The sequence below is a fragment of the Pygoscelis adeliae genome, unplaced genomic scaffold (genome assembly GCF_000699105.1).
Source record: "Pygoscelis adeliae isolate BGI_AS28 unplaced genomic scaffold, ASM69910v1 Scaffold38, whole genome shotgun sequence".
In the NCBI taxonomy this organism is placed as follows: domain Eukaryota; kingdom Metazoa; phylum Chordata; class Aves; order Sphenisciformes; family Spheniscidae; genus Pygoscelis; species Pygoscelis adeliae.
The window spans coordinates 14604995-14610629 of NW_008825614.1; positions in this window are offsets into that span (position 1 = coordinate 14604995).

A 5635-nucleotide genomic window follows, 5' to 3' on the forward strand; every position below is an offset into this window, starting at 1 on the left:
CATTTTAAAATAAAATACCATTGTCTCAAAAGAACTCTGAGTAAGTAGTAAAGACTTCCATGGGTACAGTGTGCATGCTTAAAAAACAGAAACGTGCTCAAGTTTTACATTTGTCTCATTGCTGAAGTATGAAAATTCAATTAACAGCATTGCTATTGCTTTATTAGCAACGTAGGAAAGATATTTTAGTGAAATACACAGCTTTTAAAATAGCTAAGCTATTTTTCCTTTGTCAGTCCTTTCTAATGTATTGTAACATTAGCTCATGAATACACAGAACTAACAATCTATGGAGTATGAATAGTCTTGAGATGTCTGCTGTATGGTGGTAATGTGGATTTATGCGGCTAGTTACATCTCCTCAGGTCAATTCTGCTTTTGAATGGAATTAATATTTAATACTGTTTTCTCCATTACTTCAGCATTAACTAAGGTAGACTTTAAAACTGGTCTTTCTTTTTGAAAATATTGAGTTAATTGTTGCTCAGGCAGGCATAAATGCTGATGTTTGCCACAAAAGCAAGAAAGCTTTTTTAAAAAAACCCTCCCACATCATTCTGTCTTAAAAGCCAACTGGAGTGAGGATGACTGTTCTAAATTTTTAATATATTGTGGTATGAAGTCTATTTATTTTCATTTGAAACTGTCAGCTGACATTGCAGCTAGCCTGGGAAATTCATTTCATAAATTTAATTGTGTTTGTTCCATTTACATTAATGCTTTATTCACTTAAAGGCTCTTAAAGCACTGTTCATGAAAATGAGTGCAAGGAAAGGTGACTTTCTGAGAAATGAAGTCTTTGATACTGAGGGTATAGGATTGATCTGATCTGTCATTCTTGCCAGTTATCAGGCAGTATTTTCTGAACAGACTGACATTTTCCTTTTGAGATATTGATGTTTGAGGGCCAATAAACAAAGGCCAAATCAGGTAAATGAAGAACAACCAAAGCAATTGCTATGTCTTATTACCCAGTAGTACTTGTAAAACTTCTGGTTGGCTTGCCCAAGGTACAGATTTTTTATTTTGTTTCTATATCAGAAATATTTGGATCTTTTCACTAAAGGATTACGTCATGCTATTGACTTGCAAAACTCAGTGTCAAGAACAAGTGGAAGTGAAATGAGGCACTGCAACTTAACGTACGGCGTTCAGGGGTACTCATGGGCAGATCTGTGAGCTGCAAAGTGCCGTATGGAGCAGTCTAGGAACAGTACCAAAAGCAAGATAGCTGTGCTAATGTGACGTTGTGCCCAGGCAAATGTTGCCAGTCTACCTCTCAGGATAGTGTTTTCCCTTTTTATTTCATGATGGTGTGCTGTGTTGACATGCCACAGCCTCAAGCCCAGACATGCTGTCCTAGGCATTTCTCTGTGCTCTATTGCTTCTGTAAGGTAAGACCAAAAGCATGTTAACAAAAATGGTGTACACATGTAGTCTGTTAAATTTCACGTTAAGTTCTGACTACAGTATTTGTCTGCCTGGAGGATACATCAATGTGATGCAAAGGTGAGCAGCAACTTGCTGCCTCTGATGCTGTGTGTCCTCCTGTGTGAATTGCTAGGACCTCTTGGGGCATCACTTTGAATCTCTTAATGCTGCAGTAAAATGTGCTGCTCTGATGTAATGAATACAGGAGAAGTAGTTTAGAATACTCTTCTTATTCTTGCTAAAAATGAACAGGGCAGCTGCAGTATTAAGTGATCGGACTGGCACCCTTGCTGAAAAGTGTCTTATTTAACTGAGTGAAAGCACGTGCCTTGGCTGTAGCTTATACTTCCAGCATGGTCAGCTGACTTGTGCTTGAAGCATCATGAGACTCCAGTAAGAAGGATTTAGGTATGAACTAGAGCTGGGAGTATCATTTGAGTAGATCAGCATTTTCTGCAGTGAAGATGTAACTCTTAAGTGCTTCTGCAAATGTTACCTCCTGGCTTTTATGTTTTACCAGTAAGGGCAAGTTCTAATTTCGTTTTGTTTTTTGGAATTGGTGTCTTGACTAGCATCGCCAGATGAGAACGTACTGTGCATTCTATTTTCTGGCCCTTATTTGAGTGTGGAAATAACTTTATTGGCTAATGAAAAAAACCCACAAACCCCCCACTATGTAGGAGAATAAAGCTTTTTACTCCTAGTTAGTTCTGGTACTGGATACTGAATAGACTTATTACTATAAGAGAGATCAAAATCTTTTATATTGGTGAAAGGAAGGTATGACTGTTGGTGCCAGTGCTGGAGCTGTTAATGTGAGGTGCCGTTACCTGCTTCTTACAAAGATGCCTCACATACAAGCGGTCTTTTCCCAAAAGTGGTTTCCTTACATTAAGGAATAGATCTGAGCTATCTCTACAATCCTGTTTCTTTATTCCACGTTAGTGCTCTTGTGCCTTTTTTCTTTCCCCCCAGCATGTGAATGTCAATGCATGTCTCCACCTTAATTGGCTGAATCTTTGTCTTTCATAGGGTAGCACTGCATCTAATTCTCTTTTTTTCTTTGATGCTACACAGTCTTCAACAGCGATTTTTATATGCGGAGGAGGACAAGGAAATGAGACAAAATCATGAAAAAGTAGTAAAACATGGGAAAATAAAGCTTTAGCCTTTTAAGTATGGTTGGATGATCAGTGAAGTGATATTGAGCAAACGTCTTGTTTGTCTGGACTAAACTTACATGAAACAGGCCCTGGTACATTTACATCACGTAGTTAAGAGTGAATTGCAACGCATTCCTTACTGCTCGTGGCGCATGTGTGCTGAGAATGGAAGTGAATGCATCCCTGCAGCATGTGATGTCAGTTCCCAATGCAAACTACGTGGAAAATTCCTAGGGAGTTGCTTGTGGACAATATAGCAGCTCGAAGCAGGGAAGCCTCTATCTGTAGATATCCACACCATCCCAGAGCAACACTAGTAAAATACAGGCTTTTTATAACACATTAGTAAATATTATAACACATTGGTCTATTTTTCTGTTGTATTTTTTGTACAGCTAATGGGGAGTTTGGAGACAAAAGTAGCAGGTAAATGTGTTTTATATACTGGATTGTTGGTTAACACAGTATAGTAAAACTCTGTTTCTTATAAATGCCAACCTGAGGAAGCTGGAGAAGTGTCTTTCCAGTGTGAATGTATGCATTGCTCTGAGCCTCTGACAGGTTCGTCAGTCTTCTATGAAGTTTGTGCACCATGATACTTTGGAACAAGGTTTTTGTTAGGAAATGTTCTCTATCCCTTAATATGCTTGCCAGTGTCATGTATACCCTCATGTGTTTGGAAGAAAAACTGTAAATCTCTAAATGGTCATTGTTGGAAACTTACTGACTCTATGCTAAGAGGCTGGGAGTAAAGCAGATACTTCCTTTTCAAAGCTCTGTACCAGACACAAAGTAACTGAATTGGGACTTCTGGTTTTCAGGTGTCTGAAAAATCAGAACTGAGATGAGGAGATCTTTCTGTTCTCATGGGGTATCTACAAAGGGAGTAAGCAGCATAGTGAAGAAGAAACAGTTTTCTGGGTGAAAAGCTGGATGGAGAGAACACAGGAAAGTGAAGACAATGCAGAAGGAAACATATCAAAACAAAGAATACTTGGAGAATATTAACTTGTACTGCGAGAGTCTGGAGTTTTAAATTTGAACAGTAATTTGTGGGTGAAAAAAGCCTCTGTGCTAAAATATGCGCTGCAATGACCCCACTCTGAAGTCAAGTGTGGAAGATCCATGTTCTAATGCAGCCAGTAGGCTTGCTGATCCTGATACAGATGCACGGTTGAGTTTTTGATTTGATGGAAACTACTTTGTGGTGTGCAGAAAATAAGAAGTGATGATCAACATTAATTTAAATTTAAAATGTAGCTTTCTGTGTCTTTCTCTGAATGGAATCTAACCTGAATCAGCTGCATCAAGTCCAATCTTAATTTTTGCATTTTCTGAAGATAAATACACAGTTTGAGGTTGTCTTATGTAACTCTATGGTTTGAATTGCTGAAAGTAAAAACTGTCTTTTTAAAGAAATCTGACTGTGGGTCTATTTAAATTGATGTACTGGAAATTATATTGCAAGGTTGGGAAATTCTCACTCTTCAAATAGCTTGATTATTTTTTCTTAGTATTTTTAGTTTTACTTAGTTTCATAGCCAGTGCTATGTAATAGAAACAAACTGGTAAATAAACTTTTCTTCTGTAATTGAGTTGTAAGAAAATGGCTTAATACTTCACATTCTGTGAATTATTGAACTCATTAAAGGCTCTTTAGAGATCATTGACCTCTAAATCTTTATCTAGGAAACACTCATGGTAAAGGATTGTTCTCATGTGAAGTATTTACTACTTTTTGCTAATTATTAAAGAAAAACCTTTTTGGTGCTTTCAGATTATGTTAGTAGAGGTCGTAAAGAAAAGCAAAACATTACTATCACTTTCAAACCAGAAAAGCAACAACTGTTAAGTGTTACTTGTACTCCAAAAAGTCTGGCAGGTATGAGTCAGGTTTTAGGCAAATTTAAAGTCCTCACCAGTTCCTGAAATACTTAGAGAGGGACAGTTCTGCCTTTTTTTAAAAGGAAAAACAGGTACGTTCATAGTCAGGGGATAGACTGTTATGTTCCTGTAGGAAGCACTATTAAATCAGAAGATTAAGGAAAAGTATTAGTATGTCTTAAGACCTGTAAAAGGTTGTGCTGTAATGCATGCTCACTGTATGTATGTATTTACTAATGTCAGGAACAGGGACCAGAACTCAAGATAATCTTGTCAATGTCTGAGTGCCCTAACCAGAAGATTATGTTTGGGTCATGTTACATTCTGTTCTGGGCCCATAATCTTGGATTCTTTTCTGCAGAGTAAGAGGCCCTAAGTGGGGGCGATAAAGATTATCTTTACGTAAAAAGTAACCTGGAGATGAACATTCGCTTCAGATGTGTGGGCTTGAACTCCCACAACCTGAATAAGCACTGCTGCCATCTCACTGGGAAAAACAAAATAACTTCTCCCTTCCCCAATCCCAAGATAAAACTGTTTTTTAGTGCCTGGTACTTTGAAAGTATGGCAGCTGTGCTTGCCTTCTGGCTTAGATGTCAGGGAGCGTGGTGCATGCTGGCTGGGTGTGCAGGGTGAGCAGAATAGATGGTGCTTTTGGAATATTCAGGTCAAGTGGTGAGGTGCCAGGTGAGTGTAGGTACCTCTGTGGTTAGCTGTCCTTCTGAATTTAGGTAGGCTTTAGGGGCCAGCATCTTTATTTGGACATTGCCCTAATACCCTTATATAGATGTATCCTTTTTTTGTGTGTTTTTGCATTCCATCCCTCATTCTTCTCTACTCTGGATTTGAAGTAGTTGTTCCTTACAACTGTTCATTCCAAGGCTGCATCCTGTTGTACGTGCTATTTTAACTAATTCACTTAATACCAACTGATGTGGAAGTAAAGTCCTCTGGTAGTCTTACTTTTGGTTTAAACCAGATTTATAACAGTGCAGCGATAGACCCACATTAATCTAGAAAAATTTGATTTAATAAATAACTTCCACAGAACTACTGAGGTTGGAAGGGATCTCTTAAGATCATCTAGTCTAACCCCCCTGCTCAGGCAGGGTCAGCTAGAGCAGGCTGATCAGAACTGTGTCCAGCTGGGTTCTGAA